The sequence below is a fragment of the Ptychodera flava genome, chromosome 19 (genome assembly GCF_041260155.1).
Source record: "Ptychodera flava strain L36383 chromosome 19, AS_Pfla_20210202, whole genome shotgun sequence".
Classification (NCBI taxonomy): domain Eukaryota; kingdom Metazoa; phylum Hemichordata; class Enteropneusta; family Ptychoderidae; genus Ptychodera; species Ptychodera flava.
The window spans coordinates 2,125,888-2,151,468 of NC_091946.1; the positions used below are offsets into that span (position 1 = coordinate 2,125,888).

Genomic DNA, 25,581 nt, shown 5'->3' on the forward strand with positions numbered 1-25,581 from the left:
TAAACAAAGAGGTAATGTTGTCATTTTTTCTTTTGAAATATACCGACCTAACCTTTTGAATACACGTTTATCAAAATGACTTCCCATATGGACTCTTTGGTTTAAGTTTCAGTTGTGCTTGCACAAATTAATTTTAACCTTCCTGTTTTTACATTGCGTCGCTTTGTTCTTTTTAGACTAACATCACTGCTTTCCGACAATACGACACTATAATGACATGACCTTGCATTTTTATCAAGTACCTCTCGTTTCTTTTTCAATTTTCCCTATATGCTTGTTTTATTTTCAATTCGAAGAGAGTAATTACAATTTCACATCCTCTTGAATCCAATAATAATTTATGCTACTATTCAGATTTTCTATCATTTTCCCATTATCTCTACGAATGTGTTAACTTTTAGACTGTCGATATATCTTTATCGATGAATGGTCGATACAGACGAAAGTATTATACACATTGGAAAAGTTATCGGAAAAATAAAAGGAGCTGTACAAACCTTGGTAAAAGTCCATGAAGATTTTATGTAATGATGTTAACTTGAAATCAAATATTCCATAAACAAATATTGATTATTATCATCATTAGTTCGAAAGCAGGCGTAAAAGTTAATATCATGTGCAGTTGGAGGATTGGAAGGCGTTCTGGCAACTGGGTGCTGGCAAGCTAAATCTGTAAAGGGCAAACTACATCCCTACATGCAATAATTGTAGCCCTGGTGGGCTTGGCCGTGCGGCTTGGCTTCTGTCATGCGGCGTGCGCGATGCCTGGATGGGTTGGGCATCGTGCAAGCCGCACGACAGAAGCCCAAGCCGCACGGCCCAGCCCACCAGGGCTACAATTGCAGCTAACTAGATCCCTAGAAGTATATCCGAGGTGACTTATCAGCAATGTGGAAATCTACTCTTATGAGTTTATTTTTCAAACTTTTGTGGGAAATCAATTTGATTGGCTCTATCTAGTTCCAAAACCAAAATAATATAAAAATAATATTTTGTATCGGTGTTATGATTCAGAGAAAATTTCAGTCGAATGGGATTTAATATCATCGAGGCATAATTTACCATAGTTTCAAAAAAGGTAGAGAAAATCTATCAGGCTGCCAAAAGAGTTAGTATTGCCAGCAATCTTTTCGTATCTCCTAGAACTATTTAAGATTAAATGAGACTGTCGTCTTAGATGTCAATTCATCATTTGTTATTTTTGTTTCTCTTTCCCTCTCTAATATGCAATTTATTTATTTGTCGAAAATAAAGCAAGATTACTTACAAATCGGCCCTTGAGAGGATAAAGTTTGAAATAAAGGGATAAAAGTGGAGACTCTATCATACATTTTAATTTTAAATACGCTACCATGAAAATAATTTTTTATAATTTTGCATTATTCAGGATCAAACCTTTATAGTTTTCTACAGATATCATTTTTCTTCCAAAAAATTCAAAGAAGATACGCTAATGCTTGTATACAAAAATCGTTTTCGTCAAATAAAAAACACATGTCCTTTGTTTAGAATCATTTGGAAGTAAACATTTGCCAATTGGGGTATCTTTTCGTCGTCAAGATAACAGTAATTGATTCAAAAATCTGTCAATCATTTCAACCACTACAATAAATTGATATATATTGTCCAAAAACTGTACTTCATTTTTATCAATATCCCTTCGACAATCCCTAAAACTCCACTTTCTGTATTTTCTTTTGTCTTTCGTCTCTGCCCGAGTCGAGTTACTAGGGACCATCCATGATTTGAACTGTGGGTGTATACATGCTTGAACTCTCAGAGACACGAATACACCAGATGCATTTTTTCCAGTGAAAAAAAAATAATGCATATAATTTGGTTGAATTCACTCCTCGTCAATGTGGCATTGAAATGATAACAGGTGGCTGCTTGTTAACCTAGACATAAGGGATTTATCAAAATTATCCTACGCAATGAGGTAATTCTATCTGCTCCTGTATCTGAAGTTGTAGGAAACCATTCGCTGCAAAATACTATTCACTTACGAAGAGAAAATAAAATGCAATCCACGTTAAATGAGTGAGTTTAGAGTTCCATTACCATAGTTACGACTCTGACTTTATAATCTAAGAAAATATTGGCAAATGAAAAAGGTTTTCAACTTTTATCAGTGTCTGTGCTATTAATCGAAACATTTGATTTCACCATGACGATACGGCAATGATGTTGTCTTGATTCAAAAGTAGACAACACTTTGTTGGAAATAAAGCGGCGTCCATTGACCTTTTTGATCAGCCAGGTCTCTAACAGAAGTAAATCTTTTTTATTATAATCCGAACTAGTTCCTTTTTTTTCTATTGTAGTAGTCTGCTATAACACCATCATTTGCCGCGTAAAGACACGCCTTCCTCTCAGTTTGGGGCCCAGAAACAGACAAATGTTCACGGTGACCTCCTCACTGACGTCATAAGTATGATATAGTGGAATAAATATTCAAAATCCATCCATCCACGTGTACTGCACTTGTACAATAATTTACGGTTTGCAAACATTTCAAAAAGTGACACTAACATTAATTAAGAGCTTTTCAATTTGATGATAGTGGAGGCTTTTAGATATGCATTCTGACAGAAAATCTTGTATGTCATGCCATACCGGCTTTACCTCGTAAACATGTAGATAACCGTAAACCATAAATCAAATGACGCACGTTTTTAGTATACGTATCATCTGCGATCACAGAAAAACTAAAATTCCATTTATGATGAGTTCCCCTCGCCGCCTTTTCGTATTATTGGTCCCGGAGTGTACCAAACCCTCAGAGAGCTTAAAGTCAAACTACACAAGGTGGTTTGTGTTCAGTCTCCAGCTTCAAACTTTATTTGGCTGCAAGAGGAATCGAGATCGCTGCTGCGCTGATTGGCAGAATACATCATTCACGATTTAAACTGAAGTGAGCAGTTCCATTGGTACTGAACTGGTTTGCTTTTTTGGACCTCAAAGCGGTGACGTTTGCTAAGCTGGCATGGATAGTGAAGCTTGGTAAGGTGATTATTTAATAATATATATATGAGAGAGAGAGAGAGAGAGAGAGAGAGAGAGAGAGAGAGACTGGGAGCGAGCTTGTTTCACTCCTATGAAGCAATACGTGGCAAATAGTGTCTATGAATAAATGGTGAGTTAGTTGTAAATAATTACTGACACACAGTGAGTAATACCAGAACTCAAACAGATCACTGGCACTGGAAAAAAAGCAGGCAATGTGAGATTCGAATTTACAGTAAGATATGGTGACAATGGGGGATATTCAAGGCGCATCGACTGATTCGTTGATGTGTCCTTAGCGTTTGGCTAGAACTGCCAGGGCTGAGTTGCGCAATGTATTTCACATTCAAGTCACCTTTACGTAAATTTTGACACATCACTGGAAGTTTACCAATGATTTTAATTACCACAAACATAACAAAGGAGTGACTATAAGACTCTAAAAATATATGTGCCCTAGGCCCTATTGACCCCTACTGTACCCAGTGATTTAATATGGTGTGTTTACTGTAGAAATCATACATATTATTCCATTTACTTCCACTGGACAAGTAGTTAAACGTTGTTGTGTTGTTATCTGGGCGCTTAAAATGATACAGTGCACAGTTGCTTGAGGTTTCACGGCGATGGCCGCTGTGGTATGCATGCTAATGCATACCACAGCGCCGTGTATAGAACCACAAGCAACTGTGACACAACGGCACCATGGAGTTGAATGATATTAAAGTGTTGTGTTGTCTGAGGGTTCTAGATGACCGTAGCAAATGATATCGAATAAGCAAGACGGATTCATGTCGAAATACCAAATGCATATCTTAACAACACACCTGCATGTTTGTAGTTTCAAGTGTTTTTCAATTTGTTGGTAACTGAATCAGTCCGCACTAAACATTTATTTATTAGCAAGAATAATGTCTATTGAGAATGGTGCAGTTGATTTGAAATACTTATGCTGCATACCGTGACCGTCATGCTTGAGGGAGTAGAACAAGGAAATGCACTCATTTTGTACAAGAAAAAGAAACAAGTTGCCAAAACTTATAGTTGTACTTCCTAGATCTCCCTAATTTTTTAGTTTTAACTGCCACATATCAGTGCAATTATTGCGCTACTGTCATCGCTTTCTTTTAAATTAATTGATTCATGAGTTACATCATTTGCCAACACAGTTGATTTATCCGTTGGATCTATCAGTAAACGTATCGATGATTCCGGAGACCTAGTTCTGGCATACTTTAATATTGGTATATTTATGGCAAGCCGATAGCAAAATTCTTTTTAACGCAGGATTCTGTTATGCTGTATCTACAGTTTGAAATAAATTTTAGGCCAACGAAGACTTCAAACTTGTTCATCCGAATCTGTACTTCTGCTTTTGGAATTTATTTGACAATGACGCAAATAGAGTCGTAGGTATTTCCAAACTTTAATTTTGCGTTACTCTATTCTTGTTCATTAATTACATAGTCAATAAATGTGTAGAGTAAATACATGTTTTTTATATCATGTTGTACACAAAGTGCATTACGTGTGAGGCATCCGATTTCCTAATTATTTGGTTTACTGTTTCCCCAAAACACTAAATTTACCCAGCACTATTGTTGCTACACCAAGAAGGAACTAGAAATGTTTCCTTGCCCTACAACTGTAAACTGTTTGCAAGTTTTACAGGGAAAGTTTTCTGGTGGCGTCGTAAAGTTACGCGCTTATAAGGGACCGTTCAGTTTTTACGGCCCGTGGGGGGGTCATCGTAATTTTTGAATCCGCAAAGGGGGGGGGGTCATCGCTTTCTCACTGGTAGGAAAGGGGGGTCACCACATTTTCAAAAACATAATACCTACAATAAAGTTCACTTTATGCCATGGTCATGATCGACCCTCTTTACCGGCGGGCCGCCTTCGGCGGCCCACTTCAATAAATTGACTTTATGTAATGGCCCATGACCCTCTTAACGGGCAGACGCCTTTGGTGCCCCACTCCAATTAGGTTTAATTCATGCAATGGCCACGATCGACTCTCTTTACCGGCGGGCCGCCTTCGGCGGCCCACTACAATAAATAGGTTTACTTCATGCAATGGCCATGATCGACGTGTGGCCCATGACCCTCTTTACCGGCAGCCCCGGACTTTGCCAACCCACTACAATCAGCAGCGGGCTGCCTTCGGGGCCAACTCAAATTACAGTAGTATCTGGTTAAGTGCCTATCTCATCTTTAAAAGAACATTTACATGCTCGCGACCCTGAATGGTAGCACTGAGACAAAAAGGGGAATTTGCATAACAGTGTGATGGACATAAGTTGTCTATGGAAATGAAGTTAAAAATTGCCTTACAGTCGTCCTAATTAACAGACATTTCCATGGATGTGGCTGAGAAGTTTGTGCACTGGCATCTCTGCTACATTGATATAGTGCGCCGCGTACCGGAGTTCAAATCCAAACCCTGCGGGTAAATTTGACATATGGGTTTTGGTTATTTTTCATCAAATTTTTTCGTCTGACAAAGGGGGGGGGGGGTCATCTTTTTTTCACAAAAAATGCAGGGGGGTCTAATTTTCTTTGATAACCGGCGACAAGATTTTGCCGGCCCCCCAGGCCGTAAAAACTGAACGGTCCTAAGTACTGTGAATGTCAACGCTTCCGCGCAACAATGGTGGAGGGCGCACTTCATACCTACAGGTAAATCTTTCACGTGAGTGAGGATCGCGAGCGTGTTAAATTTCCTCACACAGAAATTTCTTCTTCGCTGTTATAAATCCATTGGTTGCTGTATAATATTTTCTCAACAACGTTTCTGATATCATTTCTAGTGTATTTTCACGTTATCAGATGATCTTTTTGATATACATGACAAACAATGATAAAGAAAGTATGTGTTTCGACAGAAGTACATTACGATTTTTTAAATAATGCAACAAAAATGTCATCCTTTAGCGTTCCTTTTATCTGTAATTATTACCATACCAATTAGTACCATAGCCACTCCTCCGAAATTGTTTTCCATATCAAATATTAATTTTAATTATAGCGTCATACTGCCATCTCGTAACGACGTAACAATCGAATGGTCAATATATTACTTTGGAATAGTTCAATAGAATCGACTTGTATGTAGACTTGACCAAAGTATGTGGGCTTATAAAACAAAACAAAACAAAACAAAACAAAACAGAGTAAATTGAAGGAACAAACGTCAGCAGACTGTCGCGTTGATGGCAAATTGATCGTAGGACTGAGAAAGCTAAACGACTGATCGGCCAGACTAGTTGCTATGCTAGGTAATACCAAGGAATGCTTTGTACCTCAGGTCGAGGCCAACAAATCATTTGAATCAACGTTCTTTTCGCGTTTATAAAAAGTCTTGGAATTTACAATATAAGAGGTTACAATTAAAAACCTTGCAAGCCTATCTAAGATTATCCACACAGACTTTGTTTACCAACGATCTTTTCCATGACGCTGAAATGTAACTTATTGATCAATTTCATAACATTAATCTTTACATAGTCAGAAAAGTACGCCTGTTCTTAATAAAGTACTCCTTTTAATGTTATTTTTACAGTCACAATGTTTGTGTATGAAATTTGGAATGCATTTACTGAAGTGTGCCAACATTCAACTGTCACTCATGCATGGTGCCGCAATTAAATCTTATGTTCGACTTATTTGAACCGCCAGGTTTCGTTTTATCTTCATTGGTATGATGTTTTACTTAATTAAATTCTATTGGTTTGCTTAACGCCCGTTACTCGACCATATCTATGAGAAGCGTGTAACATATTCATTTAGAATCATGGCTTTGGTGCAGCTTTCACTTCAGAAAAACAGTAAAACTTAATATTCCTGCGGCATTATCTGCATCACTATTTGTATTCTCGTCTTCATTTTTTTCTTTCGTCCACTGTCATGGAAACATCATCATAAAGGGCATTAGCACTGAGCCCTACCACCAACACAACAACCACTACATAATCATCATCATCATCATCATCATCATCATCATCATCATCATCATCACCACCACCACCATTAGCATCGTCATCATCGTCGTCACTATCGTAATCACCTGCTCATATTTACTAGAAAATAATAATGAACTTTAATACAAGACTTTGTTAAATGCAATTGTTTTCGAATACCTTCTATTAACCAATATTAAACTTCAGTTTGCAAAAATCGGACAGAAAACTTTATTTTGCACACGATTCGGTAGCCGAGCGAGTGGATTAGTTTCAGTATCGTCGTTAAGTCATAACAAAAAACAACAAATCTTGCATTATTTAATTACAGGCAATAGACAATGATACGTAATGACCATATATTTTACGATCACATGTGACTTTTGCGATCTTTAGATATGCATGCCAGAAAGATGAATGTGGATGACGTAATACGTATCACCGCGGCCAGTGACGTAATACGTATCACCGCGGCCAGTGACGTAATACGTGTCACCGCGGCCAGTGACGTAATACGTGTCACCGCGGCCAGTGACGTAATACGTATCACCGCGGCCAGTGACGTAATACGTGTCGTCGCGGCCAGTGACGTAATACGTGTCACCGCGGCCAGATAAATCTCTCAGAAGTGCTATAAATATGTGTAATCACATAGTATTAGACAATGTATTTCCGCCATATACTTACTTACTTTTATTGCCAATTTCAAATATACAAGTCTAGATTTGATTAAGCAATGACGAAGAAAAAGGTGACATTGAAGTCAGAAATAATGGCTTAGAACCATCGTGGCCCCATTTTTATTAAATTTACATTGCAATATTTGTGTTAAAGAGCCAATTATGTAAACCGTTAGTCAAAAATCTATAATTTAAGTGAAAATAAAAAAGTTATAAATATTCATACATCTTGGTATCCATTTAAGAGATGTCTTAGTGATTTTATATCTTGATTCTCTTAGTTTGACAACATGTGATTTATTTGTTCCATATTTGGTGATTGAACAAAATGTTAAAAATATAGGTATCGATTTGTTGAACCGAAAGTAAATGTGATTTCAGGTAACGAGACGTTTTCAATATCAAGGAGGAAAAACAATTTTGTTTGTGAAGACATTTATAAAAAGTAGACAAGAAATTATCATTAAATCGTTGTTTGTTAACTTAATAACTAATATTTAAAAGGAGTATTCCCAATCGTAATCCTGACATTAAATGATAGATTCTAGAGAACATCTCATAGATCTCGCCTCGGCGATCAGCCGATAAGAATATTTTTCCATCGAAAAGTGTGTAAATATGCAAGGAGTAAATCTATTGACATTAAAGAATGTATGAAGAATAGCCAAGCAGGCCGTAAGATTAACAATTTTGCTATCAAAGGTGATTATTCGGGCAGGGACTCTCCCTCAAAACTGAAATACGTCGACCTACCCAGGCCATTCAGACTGGACGAAGTCACATTGATGGAACTAGATAAAATATTTTATATACGCGAGTTAAAGGGACATTAGCTGTATCTTTTTGACTAATTTTTCACTACACTGTTTCAATGTATCAACTACAGTATTTACTATAATCCGACCATCATGCCTAATGCCCGGTGTCCTTCTTGCCAACACAGCCTGTATACGTGAAATGACCATTGTTATTCTTGATAAATGTATTCTAGTCCGGACCTGAATACAAAATTTGAACAATTACAATGCAGATTATACTCATATAGGGTATATTTATGAGCTAAATATTAGGAATTTCTCCATGGTACAGGGATTCAAACCAGAAACTGCAGATGATACACAGAACAAACAAAATTTAAAAACTGACCAAAGTTACAGCAAATGCCATACGACTTCTCGGTCCACACGTACCTTCTGCAAAGTTATACTCTTTTTCAAAGATAGCATAGGTCTAGAAATTTACCCCAGACAAAGATACGCTATTTTACGGGAACAAAAACCGACGGAATCTCGACGGTGCGAACATTGTAAACGTCGCGCCACCCTGGCTGCAATGCTAGTACGGAACCCACGGTAACGCGACCAGCTTCGAGTTCGTTGTTTCCGCAATTTATTCATGTAATTCCTTCGGAACATACAGGTGGTACACTCTTGTGTTTACATTGTTCGGATTATTATTGTCGTAGTCTGTGAAAATATCAATTTCATTACATGACTTTTGGAGGCCTAGACACCGCATCTGACCCCTTGTTGCTGTGGAAACTGTATGTCTACCGCATAAGAGTACACAATGCGTCGAAAGTTCAGGCGTCGGCGGGTCTATACGAATAAGAACCCCAATGCATATTGGCGACAAAACTAAAACACGAGGACTCAAAAATTTGCCTAGTTGATGTATTTTGTCAGACTCTTATAATCATGATTAATGTTTACGATATTTTCACGTGAGACACATTTTTTTACTGGGAGAAATACCGGCCGCCGTGTTGTTTGTTTACATTGACGAGCACACCGAAGATCGACGCAAAAAAGGTCCGACGAACCAAACTTGATGACATAAACGCGGGTTGTCGTGACTTAGAACGACCAGAGAATAAATCCCGTATTTTTTGTTCGGAGACGACAAAGTTGGCTTGTGCATGTGATAACAAGTATTATATGAGTTTCCTTAGAATTTTATTGATGGAGGAAAGATTGCGATTATCGTTTCCATAGAAATAATATTAATAAATACTTGATAATTGGCTTGATAAAAATAATTGGACATGGGCATTCAGCTGTATTTAGCTCTTATCATTATGAAAGTATCTTAAAATAAATTTAACCATTCGGTCTATTCGATCATATCACACTAAAAGTCTATCCACCTGGAAACTTACATTCAGCAAGCGAACGGCACGTATGTTTGATTAATGCCAATCAAATCATCAAGTAATCAATTATTCAGTAATTAAAATAGTTTTCAACTCGATAAGGTAAATAACAAAAAAGGTATAATATCATTGGTTCACGCCTAATTAAAAGTTACAGGGTGCAGACGACGAAATAGCCTAGTATTACCCAAGTACTGTTGAAATATAACATCAAATAAAATCCCTATGATTGATGTTGAAATACCAGAGAAATCTAACATGAACTGTCGAGCGAATCTAATCATTACACTTCAGTTATCAAAATTTAATTGAAATAATGACAGATTTTTTTCATTTATATGGTAATTCAGGATTGCAAAGGATGGAAATGTTTGGCAGTCTCTGTGGATTTTAAACTTTTAATTACACTTACCTATCTGTACACAGTACGGTTGAAACAGCTGCCAAAATAAATCAAAAAGAGAACATATGAAAGCTATATAACACTTAACATAGAGATGTGCTGCAGGGCATCTGACAGTAACTATTCAGCACAACTTATTTTATATTTTAATCGAAATACATGTGATTCTACGAGGTTTAGCGTAGAGTGAGAATACATTGTGTTTCTCTCTCTCTCTTTCTCACTCTCTCTCTCTCAGTCTCTCTCTCTCATATATATATATATACACACTCTCTCTCTCTCTCTCTATATATATATATATATAATATATCAAATATATATATATATATATATATATATATATATATATATATATATATAAATATATATAAATATATATATATAAAATAACATTCTACAAATAGAATGGTATGTCCCCATCATACATATATAAGACTGTCGAGCTAAGAATTTTTTCACTTCTTCTGTCTGATGATTGCAGGATGCATGAAGCTTAAGTAACAGATAGCATTACTTTGTACTTGAAGTAATTTTGTGTTATCATTTATAACGCTCTGCTTTAGTATCGAGCACTGTAATTTCCCACGAGGACAACTGTATACTTCGATATATATATATATATATATATATATATATATATATATATATATATATATATATATATATATATATATATATATATATATATGAAACATATGTCGTTGTTTTCGTACTTGTTGGCCTTATAGTTTCAACCCAATTCACAAAATATTGACTGTCCACATTAAGATAGGAGATTCACTCAGTATCATTATCATGGATCGCTTTGACAACTCCCTGTCGGTGAACAGTTCAGTGTATATGTACGTTTCGCTTATAATTCTCATCCTGGTTCAGATTATCATGATTAGGCCTACAAACCATTATTTTGAACATACAGTACCTGTGTCTATACGTAAACGACTGTCACGCTAAGAAAATATACTTAATGACACCGGCTGCATTTATATTGGTCTCCGCTTAAACGCAATAGCAAATTCGTTAACATCAAGTTATTAGGCGAGTCAGTTTAAGGCTTAGGACACAAAAAGTCATTGAATATGAGATATTTTGAGAAAAATGATGAAAGGTTACTCCGAGTCGGCGACACAAATTGTATTACTGAGGAGTTTCTATCAAGAGAAAAATGCTGAATAGTCCTGCGTGGTTTGAAAACTGTGAGAGATAGTCTTTTAAATATTCTCTAAAACTGACAACAAGATAACGAATACATATGCTGCACAGTGTTTGCGTGACAGAGCTATCTTTGCCAAAAGTAATTATTGTCACAGTGCCTTTACAAATACACTGCGCACAGCAATGCACCATGGGAAGACAGTTTGTCTCCCTCTTGACTTCGTAGACCATTACTTAAATAATTAATTACGTATATGATATGACATGGATAAAATAAAAACAACCACTTTTCAAAGATTACTGTCAGACAGCGTCGGGCGTGGGCACCATCCCATTTCCAATAATTCCATTGCTAGGATATTAACGTCACTTAAAGTATAATCACCTACTTTGCAATTCATATCAATATTAATGCTTTTTACATAATATCTGGCATTCTAATCGCCATCGTCGTCATCATCATTAAACAAATGCAGTGAATCAAGTCCCTGGAGTAGTTGTTGCAAAGTCTAATGCCACTCTTTCATTCCAGCACAGTCCCCTATGTGATTTCAGTGACAAGGTCAGTCACAGTGGTCCCTGATGCGCCGTCAGTTAACTTATGGGACTATCCAAGTAAATGTGATCCTGACTTTCATTGTTTTCTTCTCAATGGCTTAATCTCATTTACCGACTAGTTTTTAATACTTGTCTTTCATAATGGTTTAAGTTAAAAAAAAGAATCACACAAGCATTTTAAGTGATTTTCAAGTTTGATAATTGTAAAGGTTTTCTTGACGGGCGTACGGGCAGTTTTCCCTCATCAACGGTTTGTGAATTTTCATCTCACTGTATAGCTTAGCGTGCGGTCTGTATACACATCAGCAGGAAAAAAGCTTGTGGCAAAGAGATGGCATGGAGTTGACGGTGTAGGGAGAGGGCATGAGTTGTTTTATTTATTTTTGGTATGGGGAGAGGGAAAGGGAGTGTGGAGAGGGGGAACGTATACAGGGGAGGGGGAAATGTTTCAAATCCTAGCTGAAAAACAATTCAGAACAACTATGTGCTGGATGTTCAAAATCGAAATGCTGGTATTTGTGTGAGTAGGAACTATTTCGGGAGAGGGGAAGGCAAGACAGCTGGATGGAGGTGTTAATAGATATGAAATGTTTGAATAATGGTGTGCTAATAAACCTTTCACTACACAATGTGCTAGCCCGGACAAAATCCAGCAGGCACCCTTGTCATGATCATTACCAGCAAACTCAACTTCTATGAACAAGCAGATTATGAAATAATGTCAATATATATATATATATTGTAATGATTTCCTTTTAATTTGTGTTTATCTGAAAAGATGAAAGTTAATAAAAGTTAATTAATACCCTTTTAGTTGACTTCAGAGTGACACCCAATACCGTGCTTTGTCTCAATTCTTCAGTAATTTGATAAAAACATTAGGTTGAGTGAATGAAAGGGGTAAGATAAAACATTTTCATCTTCTCAATAATTTCAATCTTAAAATGTAATTCGTTTAAGAGATATTCCTTTGCCTATTAAACAAAAATGGGACAGGAATATCTGGATGGGATTATAAGCAATGACCTTTCACCTCAAGTTCGTGCATATATCTATCCAATTCGCAAATTGATCTACAGAGCGATTAATACAATACACATGCAGTGACTTGAAAGTACATACAATACTAACTAACGATAAGCATGTCATTCACTTTTAAATCATTCACCTATTCACCAAAATATAACCTGTAATTCTCATTTTTAAACTTCTGTATTCTCTTTGTAATTTTTTCCAGTTTTGTCTGTGTAATTTTTTCCATCATATTTTTATATATAATCCCATGGTATTTTTCTCTGTTTGACGTCATCGTATACGAGTGTTTTTCGCGGAGCCGTACAACTTCGAGCCGAAGGCGAGAAGTTGTGCGGCTCCGCGAAAAACACTCGTATACGATGACGTCAAACAGAGAAAAATACCATGGGATTATATATTTATCACATGAACAGTCTTCTTATTTTTCTTTTGACGTAGATGGATCAAAATTATCGTAACAAATTGCATGAATTTCGTCGCGATTTGTGTTTTACTTACGCGGATTACTTTCATTTAAAGAGTAAAGCGGCCCGTCACCCAGGAGATACTTTCATTCATAAATCCCATCAAGCTGAAATTTGCTACATGAAATAGTATCTCCACCAACCAGACATACGGATTCGGTCACGTGAACCTGTCAATCATTGTCTCGCGCTGTACCGATGCCAAGGCAAGTCGGCCACCGGTACGGTCGGTCGACATAACTTTCATCGTGCTAGCGACGGATAGCCACAGTATTCAGAGTTATTCAGAATATTTACAAATAGATTTATGAAGTAAATGCAACGACACGATCGAAACAGTAATTCTCATTCTCAGAGATTCCGTGGCTTTTCAAAATATCACACAAGTTTACGACCGTGGCGAGCGCGAAAGATTCCGTTCGATGACACACAGAGTGTACCTCATTGCATGTACTTTATGCCCACAACGCTGCCGTCACCGGTCTCTGCCATGCCGGTGTCAACTCGTTAATCCCGATCTCGGTCGTCAATGTTTTCGTCTTAAGGACTTTGATGTTTGCAGTGACATATATCTCACCCGTAGATACATCCTAATTTTACTTGACGGAAACTCTGTTTTGAGTGTTGTCTGAGTCAACTTTCGAAGTACATCGGATTCCACAGCGCTGCACTGCAATGCATAAGCTTAGGGGTGGACCATTTGATATCCTGGGGGGGGGGGCTTGGAAGATTTGGGGGAAAAAAAAGATGCCAGGTGGAGTTGCTCGAAAAAAAAAATCTGGCTTTAGGTGGCTGATGGAAAAAAAATTATGGACCATTGCGACTCGGAAAAAAAAAATCTTGGCAATTGTTCGATGCACACTGCAGCATCAATAAAAATCAAGCAGTAGCTCTAGAGTAAACCATTTCAAGCTTGAGGAACAATAACTGAATATGAACAATTGTACAGTATACATGACCTTCTGATTAGAGGAAGTATGCTGAAATTGAAATTGCTCACCAGTGTTTTCCAGAAATGTGTAAATCTGAATGTAAGGATTTTGTCAAAATACCACAAGAAGAGAGACAGCCTGCAAACATTTTACTATTATCGTTTGCGCATAGAAAACTCATAACAATGAAAAAATGCGTAGAGACTCAATCCAATGCGTAATATTATTACGCATTGGATCGACTCTCTACACATTTTTTCATTGTTATGAGTTTTCTATATACGCATGTTTTATTCGTAAATGCGAACACTGTTATAGTGAATTATCTTACCAATGTTTTTCTTAACAAAAGCGAATGTGTTTTGATTAGAATTGAATGAGTTTGATGGTTTTTGGGAAACTACTATGTGATAATGAAGAATGGGAAATGGGCAATGAAATGAGCAGACAGCAGGTGATTTAAGATTAAATGTTACATCTTCACTGCAAATAAAACCATAAGTGTGTCATAAATAATACAAACAAAACAAAATCATGTTTGTTTGTTTTGTTGTATGTGAGCCACGTCTAAGACACACAACAAAAGTACTGTTTCAGTCTGTAAATGTCACCTCAGATGCCACCAGAGAAAACCATTTCCACTCCAAAATTTCATTTTTCGCCTTGCGAGAGGGGGACACCCCCCTCTCGCGCTCTCCCCCCCTCGTTCGCTGCGCTCACTCGCCACTCAGTTTCTTCGCTCCCTCGCAGTCCACCCATCAACTTTCTTAAATTGCCCGGCTACTTTCAATGTAAGGACAACAATAACAAGTAAATGCCATAAATGTACATGATTTTACAAATATGTTTTTGTAAAGTGAATCAAAAATGTACATGTATTTACATATCTTTATTTAGTTTCTTGAATATAGTCTGTGTGCGATAGAACAGCATCTTGTTACTGGGTGTGAAAAACCAAGCAAACAAACATTGCACCGAAATTTGGTAAAAAAAAAATATATCTCGAAGAAGGAAAGTGAAAAAAAAAAGTTGCCAGCATATGCCCTGTAGAAAAAAAATAATTCATGGTGAAGCACGTGGGAAAAAAAATAATGGCTCTCCACCAATCTTCCAAGCCCCCCCCCCCCCAGGATATCAAATGGTCCACCCCTTATAGCCTACAGCTCAACAGTTGATGTCTTCGCTAGCGCTACAACCTTACGCCGCTACAGGTTTTATTCCGAGCAAGAATTTACGGAATTTTTTGAATGATGAAGGAAATTTATCGTTGTTAGTCGAATGACTTTATGCTGTGCCTGTATGTCGCTTTCCCGAAGATTATACTGTACTCCTTTATTCAGTTGAACTTCCGTTGAGGTGAAGATTTTAGGTTTATCGCCAACCGGGACGTCCACATTGAGCCTTACGAGGCGACTCGACTGGATCGGCGGTATCCCCATTCGATTCTCGGGAAAAGCTATAGTTTTAGCGACTCGAAATTTCGCTGGACATGCCTTCTATGTTTCCATGTGTGAATTTATCGGGTCACCTTTTTTGAAAAAGTGTCTTGAGAGCATGGCACATGGCATCGATCACGACAAATCGGTCTAGTGTTCACGTCGCGACCCGCATGAAGGGTACCATGCAAGAAAAAAGTTCCGGTTGATGACGTACAAAAGGGGTAATTCGGATTTCTTATCCGTCCTGTTCTACGTCACACAGATGGGAATTCGGGCCAGTTCATGTGATAAAATAATGAACTTCAAGGAACTATCAATATATGCAATGTTAGGACCTTGAAATTTAGTTTGACAGAACTTATCTTTCCTCCACTACCCAAAATGTCAATTCATATACTCCTGCGCCGTATAAGTGAAAAACGAGTGAATCAGCTAATATACATTTACAGTGGGTAAAGCTTCCGTGACAATATCAGGGCCACACTCTGCGTAAAGTAGCATCATTTGCTGTAATATCACAAATACTCACAGGAATAAAGGAGGAATAGATAGATACAGAATCAGAGTCATTAAAACTCTGATACCAACAAAACAGATACACAACTCAAGTAGCTTTCTAATTACACTTGTTGCTTTGAATGATTAGTAGTGTGTGTTTCAACTCCAGTTTCAATGTTTTGTCGTGATTTCATGTTTTATCGGAGAAGGGTAAGTGGGTTGTACGGTTTCGCTGCAGCAAGTGTTCGTTTGTTCAGGATTAGATTCAACATTCTCAGTTTGTGATATGAGTATTTCCCGAGACAGGTTTGCGAATGGAATCATGGATGGCAAGATAAAATTTGTTATGTCATCAAATTATCAATTACATTTAAGATCACTTGAATGTAGAGACAACGATAATCTGCACTGTTCGTGGGCATTGGATACAATATTTATTGGAAGAAGCCTGGCTCGGATTGAGCACAGAATTGAAATCCGAGAAAGTAATTAAATGGACAGTTATCTTATGCAACCGGAAATAAGTTCAAGATGAAATAGTTTAATGTTGCTCAAAATCTCTATGCAAGTAGCTAAGGTGAGGCGGGATTAAGCATATAATCTTGTGCTGGAATAAAAATGACGAATTTTAGTGGTGGTATTTGTTATAATATTGTTAATAGTCATGTGGTTGCCCGGAAAGCTTATAATTTATTGAAAGATGTAGGCAGCATTTGGACATCAAAGACGTATACCAATCGACAGTCATCTATCATCAGAAGTTTTATTACCTTGAGGAATTTTTACTAGCATGTACATATTGATAGGTAGCAGCCAGTCGAAAGCGATAATTTATTATCGGTCTTAACCACTAGTCGACGTAGTTTAATTAACTGTCTACATGGTTGATTTCATAGGGTTGATTTCAGTGTGTACTTGGTTGATTTCATTGTCTAATGGGTTGATTGCAGTGTGTACTGGGTTGATTTCATTGTGTACTGGGTTGATTTCATTGTGTACTGGGTTGATTTCCATGTGTACTGGGTTGATTTCAGTGTGTACTGGGTTGATTTCCATGTGTACTGGGTTGATTTCAGTGTGTACAGGGTTGATTTCAGTGTGTACTGGGTTGATTTCATTGTGTACAGGGTTGATTTAAGTGTGTACTGGGTTGATTTCCATGTGTACTGGGTTGATTTCAGTGTGCATAGGGTTGATTTCATTGTGTACATGGTTGATTTCATTGTGTACAGGGTTGATTTCAGTGTGCACAGGGTTGATTTCATTGTGTACATGGTGATTTCAGTGTGCACAGGGTTGATTTCATTGTGTACATGGTTGATTTCAGTGTGTACAGGGTTGATTTCAGTGTGTACGGGGTTGATTTCAGTGTGTACAGGGTTGATTTCATTGTGTACAGGGTTGATTTCAGTGTGTACTGGGTTGATTTCAGTGTGTACTGGGTTGATTTCAGTGTGTACTGGGTTGATTTCAGTGTGTACTGGGTTGATTTCAGTGTGTACAGGGTTGGGGCATGAAGGTCATGGTTTAGGTGAATATTGCGTGCTTTATTGAATTGGAAAGAGTTAGTGCTGTTAAAAGTCTGGTGTTCAAAAAAATTAGTGGAGTTGGAGGTGTTATTAATGTAGATGAGGAAAGTGTTTGGCCCTTCTGCAAGAACAAAGAAGAAACTTTACTCCATATTTTACATGATTGTCAACATGTGCAACTATTTTGGGAAGCATTTTTCATGTTATGGGGACAAAAATTAAAATTGAGAGTAAGACCAAAAATATGGCAGATCATACTAGGTGATGTCAAACTTTCTAGTATTGTGAATTTCCTACTGCCTATTGGTAAAAGGTACATTTATATTTGTCGTTGTAAAAAGACCTTGCCTAACTTTACAGCATACAAAAGATTTGTGAACTCTATACAAAAAACTGAGTATCACATTGCCTTGAGAAAAGATAAAATTTTTGCCCATAATAAAAAGTGGAGAATTTACAGTACTAATATCCACCAGGACCCTAGCACAACAGACATACACAATAATGATGTATGATCACTACTTTATTAATTTCTGTAATGTCTTTTTTTTTCTCAGATAAAAAAAAAAAAAAAGTGTTTGGCCCAGTATTGAATCCTGATTATGAGTAACACCACATCTGACAATAATTGGCTTTGACGATTTTCCATCAATAATAACTTACTGTTGACGATTGTCAAGGTAGCTATTAATCAAGACAACGACAGCCTAGCCTCTTTACCCCATAGCGGTCAAGCTTCTGTGAAATAATGGACTCGTTCATGGTGTGGAATACCTTTATAAACGCCAAGTTTAATTATCGGATTTATCTAACGGGAATCTTAGTCGGTAAAAATTTAAATGGAGAACAAAAGTTTGACCAAATGTTAACGAACACTTCAGATATCCAGTAATGTTAGAACCAGGGATTGAGAATACCAAGTGTTATGTCCAGCATTGGATATTCTAGAGTTTGTTCAGATCACTTTCAGCTCGAATAGTGTAGCCGATGATGATGATGATGATGATGATGATGATGATGATGATGATGATGATGATGATGGTGGTGATGGTGGTAGTGAAAATGCAAAAAACCGCAGTGATCTGAAAGCACTAGGTCAGAATTTTAGTATTTAGTATCTTGAGCGGTTCTATTTCTGCATAAAATCTAGTTACCGCAAGCGGCAGAAATGTTAACATATTGCACAGTCATATAAACCATATGTTTCAGCAATTTGGAGCTTAAAACTAGATACAATTAGCCAATGGTGTTGAATAGTGCAGAAAAGGATAACTGAAACACGCCTCCCAATTATGTAGGAATAATAGACATGGACGACACGTTCATGCAATTTACAAGTAAAGCAGTGTGTTCGTCGAAAAGCAAGATGATTGTAATAAAAAAGATATTTGGAGAAAAATGTAGAGAGTTGAAAAGTGTGTGATTAATGGTAGATTCGACAATAGCATTGTCTCATACGACATATTACTCGTTGAGTAATTAGTGTAGTAAATTGATTGAAGCAGCTTATGTGCATGTATTCTGCAACGATGAAAAGCGGCATACGGGCGCCCGGTCATAAAATTTGAAATTTGAGAGATTTATTTGATTGATGAAATGGGTCATGGGAAAGATATCATACATTGTACGGTGGTGTATTGTCGCCTGTTCAATGGCACTGACAAAAATGCTGTCATACCACAAGGGTAATGGCACTGTCAATAATGCTGCCATACCACTAGGGCAATGGTACTGTCAATAATGCTGCCATACCAGTAGGGCAATAGTACTGTCAATAATGCTGCCATACCAATAGGGCAATGGTACTGTCAATAATGCTGCCATAACACTAGGGCAATGGTACTGTCAATAATGCTCCCATACCATTGAGGCAATGGTACTGTCAATTATGCTACCAAACCAATAGGACAATGGCACTGTCAATAATTGCTACCATACCACTAGGGCAATGGCACTGTCAATAATTGCTGCCATACCACTAGGGTAATGGTAATGTCAATAATGCTGCCATACGTCTAGGGCAATGGTTCTGTCAATAATTACTGCCATACCACTAGGGCAATGGTAATGTCAATAATGCTACCATACCATTAGGACAATTATACTGTCAATAATGCTCCCATACCACTAGGGCAATGGCACCGTCAATAATTGCTGCCATACCACTAGGGTTATGGTAATGTCAATAATGCTACCATACCAATAGGACAATTATACTGTCAATAATACTCCCATACCACTAGGGCAATGGCACTGTCAATAATTGCTGCCATACCACTAAGGTAATAGTAATGTCAATAATGCCGCCATAACACTAGGGCAATGGTACTGTCAATAATGCTCCCATACCAATAGGACAATGGCACTGTCAATAATGCTGCCATACCACTAGGGCAATGGTACTGTCAATAATGCTGCCATACCACTAGGGCAATGGTACTGTCAATAATGCTGCCATACCAGTAATACAATGGCACTGTCAATAATTGCTGCCATACCACTAGAGTAATGGTACTGTCAATAATGCTCCCATACCAATAGGACAATGGCACTGTCAATAATGCTGCCATACCAATCTATTAGTGCAAGATGCGAGGTATAATGATATTCAAATATGCAGATTACATTAATGAGCATTGTTTCGGTATTAAAATTCTATGCTAATGACCCTTAATCAATGTGGAATATTCATGTACCTCGGATCTTGCATTGTATAATACCAATAGGACAATGGTACTGTCAATAATGCCGCCATACCACTAGGGTAATGGTACTGTAAATACTATTACTGCTGCCATACCAATAGGGCAAACAACAGAGAGGGCCAAGACAGCAGGGGTATCTTCAAAAGGTTCAAATCAGACAAATGTATCAAGAAAGCTTCCATGTGTGTTGACGAGGCTCCGCAATAACATTGAAACTAAAATGTTGTTTTAGAATGAACAGTGATAGTCGAGATAAAGCCAGATAAAAAAAGATATCTTTTCTGTCTGCCCGGCATTTGTTAGTTCATTATTAATTCTTTGTATTTTGAACGGAAATGTAAATTGTCAGTAAGTGATCGTTTGATTCGTGTCCCAATTGCTTTGGATTCTCTTCCAATTGAACATCCCAATGCCTGATTCTTTATGTCATCATTACGATACCTTACTGCAACTTAATTTTGTCGCCCAATCTCTTTTGAAGTTGATAACTCCACAATATGTCTCATATCATGAATCACGTGACATTGACATTCCTGAATACAGTAAGAGAAAGAAACGCTATACACTATACAATTCATAATTTAGTAATTGACATCAGAAACGACTAAGTTTTCTGTTCTCTGTTATAGTATGTTGCTGATAGACAACTTGTTCAACAAGATTTTGAGAAATAAGCTTATTATGGCTCTCTATAACTTGATTCATAACATTTAGAAAGAGTCATAATACTATAGTAACAAATGAATACGACTAGGCAAGTTATACTAGCTAAGACAACCATGTTATTGATATTTACGGAGCAGAATATTGAAGTCGAGAATCAACAAATGTAACAAAAGTGCCTAATTGATAAATAAATCCAGTAAGCAACCTTACATTTGCATTCTCACGCTTGATGATGAAACACATATGTGACAAAACGCACGCCTCAATGTAGTAAAGTCATATGTGTCACGTTATGCCTACTTTCATTTCATTGTTTAACTTTAATTAGTCAATTTGTCAATTTAATAGTGTTATCTGTGAAGAACGCGGCTGCAGATGTCTCGCCGTTACGGTGTTCGTTACAATAGACATTCATGAAAAAGTGGAACTTAAAATTTCTAATATCGCAACTCTAAAAATCAGAAATTATGAAAAAACAAGTGTTCTTATGGGTCATATTAAAATTTTAAATGTTTTACTGGTTTCAATTATTCAAATGAGAAGATTAGAGCCCTTGAAAAGATATTATGTATGGTTTCAAAATTAAATTCTGACAGCTTTCCATCGTTCGTCAGTCCAAATGACAAATTGATCAAAATGTGTGCCATCAGCAAGAAAGTACAAAATTAAATAAGGTACGAAGCATTTTGATAGGAATTCTTAATAAAAGAAGTTAATGTTGCAAAGTTTGTATAAATTTTCACCCACAAAGATCAAGCAAGACAGAAGAATATTGAATGAAATCAATCCCTGACAGTGTTCCTTTATGCTTTCATTTTAAGTTGGAAGGTATTGCTTTGATCAATGAGTCAATTAAGAAATCCATTTTCTTCTTTGATGTCCGTCAAATATAATTTCAAGTTCTTCGATGGAACCTGAATCTCTGTCTGGGATATCATTAACAAAGACCATACCTGAGGCGAGCAAGTTAGGGAAAAAGCTGTGGCAATTATACAAATATTTTCATTAACAAGTTAATTTGACTTCTAATGTCAAGGTGGCTAGAATTAAGCAGACTCACTTGTCAATCTTCTCTCTGTTATTTGTGTTAAAACGCAGATGATCAAGAGATGAGGTCCAATCAGTTCAAATGCTTTGAAGAGTATGGCTTTCCCATTAGCGCTGTCACTAGTGAATAAACTAGAACGTGCCAAAGATGGATATAAAGACTTTTGTAAAGTAAAATTATCAAGCATGTTCAGTCCTCCATTTTTATAACTCTCGATCACCGTCCTCCTTTTGATATTGTGTTTAAAAACTTGTAAGGTAACCGATTTATTCGTTTTAGATAGGCGTTTGGACATCCGAGTGTTGTCGTAGTCAAAATAAAGCGGTGTTACTACCGATTGGTAACAGTAATTTTTCCATAGCAATGTTAAATTGCTCAGTCCCCATATTTCTAGTGTTGATTTGAGTCTTGATGACTTTCCCAAATTCAAAAGCCTAAATTCGCATGATCACATCCGAAACATTTACATAAAGGTTTTACGGATTGAGACACCTTTATTTATCCTTCGAATTCAGATTAATGCGAAAAATCGTCTGACTATGTCTGCTTCACGATTGGCTTTCATTTACTCCTCTACAGTTACACGTATTCAACAAAACAAACTTATACCTCGCTGTCGGGTCGATGTACAGTGAATGTTCGATGATGAAGTTATCAGCTTCAACAAGGCTTGGTAATGTGCTGAAAATCTTTTCGAGAGGCTGGTCGGTCGGAAGATGTTCTGACAAGTATAAAATCATCGTCATTCCATTTGACCGTACTTTACTTTTGCATTTTTGAAGGTTTGTTAGCAGAAGGTAATTGCTACACAGTAATTTTCAGGATTATTACTTTTGTTAATTAACTTTTCACAGCGGGTTATGATTAATTCTGTTCTGTCAAGGGCCTTCCCCAATGAAGTCTTGTAATTATTCAACACTATAGGAAATTATAAAATTTTATTTCCAGGTTCATTCGAAAGTAAATTATGGTAAATTGTGAGTCATAGATCATTAGCGGTGTTAAATACTTTACGATCGCCGAAGAAAAGACTTTGTGACGCTTATCATATCACATTTTGAGATGCCATCTTCAATAACAGCGTAATCCAAATCATAACACGACGGCATAAAAAAGCTTCCCTCGCTATATTATCGACTTGCTGAGCTGACATGCCAGCTGATCCTTGTCACTTACAGGAAAAGGAAGTACTAGTAGGTCATAGCTATACAAATTGAAGTACTAGTAGGTTATAGCTATACACATTGAAGTACTAGTAGGTCATAGCTATACAAATTGAAGTACTAGTAGGTCATAGCTGTACAAATTGAAGTACTGGTAGGTCATAGCTATACAAATTGAAGTACTAGTAGGTCATAGCTATACAAATTGAAGTACTAGTAGGTCATAGCTATACAAATTGAAGTACTAGTAGGTCATAGCTATACAAATTGAAGTACTAGTAGGTCATAGCTATACAAATTGAAGTACTAGTAGGTCATAGCTATACAAATTGAAGTACTAGTAGGTCATAGCTATACAAATTGAAGTACTAGTAGGTCATAGCTATACAAATTGAAGTACTAGTAGGTCATAGCTATACAAATTGAAGTACAAGTAGGTCATAGCTATACAAATTGAAGTACTAGTAGGTCGTAGCTATACAAATTTGAGTACTAGTAGGTCATAGCTATACAAATTGAAGTACTAGTAGGTCATAGCTGTACAAATTGAAGTACTAGTAGGTCATAGCTATACAAATTGAAGTACTAGTAGGTCATAGCTATACAAATTGAAGTACTAGTAGGTCATAGCTATACAAATTGAAGTACTAGTAGGTCATAGGTATACAAATTGAAGTACTAGTATGTCATAGCTAAACAAATTGAAGTACTAGTAGGTCATAGCTATACAAATTGAAGTACTAGTAGCTCATAGCTTTACAAATTGAAGTACTAGTAGGTTATAACTTTACAAATTGAAGTAAATGTTCTGCTCTAACAAAGTCGATGTGTAAGTATTTTACGTTGAATTGCTTTGTGGACAGATCGGTTGAAGACAACTGTATGCTTGATAGCCATTTAGTTAACAGCGAACATTAGCGATTTAGATAACCATGAACACAACAAATAGCAGATTTATAACTTTTTCTACTGCTATGAGTACCGATTACACGGACATTTCCTGGAACATTTGATACCATTTGAATTATTTTTTATAACAAAAATACATGATCTTATGTTCGATTGTTAAGAATGTTAACAATGATAAGGTTACCGTAGTACAATTTGTAATGATATTGTTGACAAATGAATTCTTATCAAGATTCAAATTCACAACTCAGCCGTAGTAGGACATCACACACGTCTAGGACTGTGTTGACAAGCTGGACGCTGTGCATTTCAGTATAATATGGAGGGCAGTGCGAGAAAATGTATTTTACAGATACAGGGAAAATGCTGGGAAAAAACATTATATGATAAAACTAACAGACCTTCAATAACTTATTTCAACATATCATGTGCTGTTGCATTTTCTACAAAACAATTTATGATACTAAATGCGTCCCGTGGTTTTCAAATAACCTTTGATTTTTTTCATATTCAATGAAGTTCAAGTTAAATAATCAAGCACTCTATTCACCTTTCAATCGTTTATAATAATAGAACTTTAATATTTCCAGCGTCTCTTGTACTCTTCATGTTGCCTGGCAACCATGATATGAATAAACCCTTTTTAAAAGGAGTCGGTGGGAGGGGGCATCGGCCTAATTTCGCACATAAAGGAATCACGCCGCTCGATTTAGCGAAAATGATTAAATTGCGATTTAAAGCATTGTGTATCAAATTAAAACTACAAAGACACCAAGGTGTGAAGTTTAATAGTTCTACACGAACGATTTATCATTTATGGATTCAAATTTTATGGTGGATTATGGTAAAGGTAGATATTTTTCTACCTCAATTTTTCTGTTTACCAAAGCATAACATATTTATCTCGGTGAGCTTCCTTTTGTTACAAGCCTTACATTTAATTTGCGAGAATTGCTGCAACACAGCATAGCCTATTAGTTTTTTAAAGTCACGGCAATAGCTGTCAACACTGAAAAAGAACACACGTACAAAGTTGATACATTTTAGGGACGAGATAGAAGCAATTTTGTTATACTTTTGCATTTTCGCATATTTTTCTTCCTCGTAAACAGTAGAGCCGGAGGACAATTGTCGACAATTAACCTGGTAACTGTTACATTTCCGCCCACTATTAGTCAATTAATAAACCATGTTGATTGATCTATAACATCAGAAGCACATCCTACTTATCAAACTTGCATGTAATTTACATAAATTGTTTTGTTCTCATGAAAATTTTCA

At 36.7% G+C, this 25,581-nt stretch overlaps 1 protein-coding gene across 1 annotated transcript in view; it reads left to right on the forward strand.

The window, feature by feature from the left end:
* The first annotated feature begins 2,829 nt into the window (after positions 1-2,829).
* The window catches only part of LOC139118364 (histamine H2 receptor-like), a 149,433-nt gene continuing 126,681 nt past the window's right edge, over positions 2,830-25,581 (forward strand). Inside the window, exon 1 of the mRNA XM_070681656.1 lies at positions 2,830-3,003. The gene's annotated coding sequence lies outside the window, so the exon portion shown is untranslated. The remainder of the gene's footprint in view (positions 3,004-25,581) is intronic.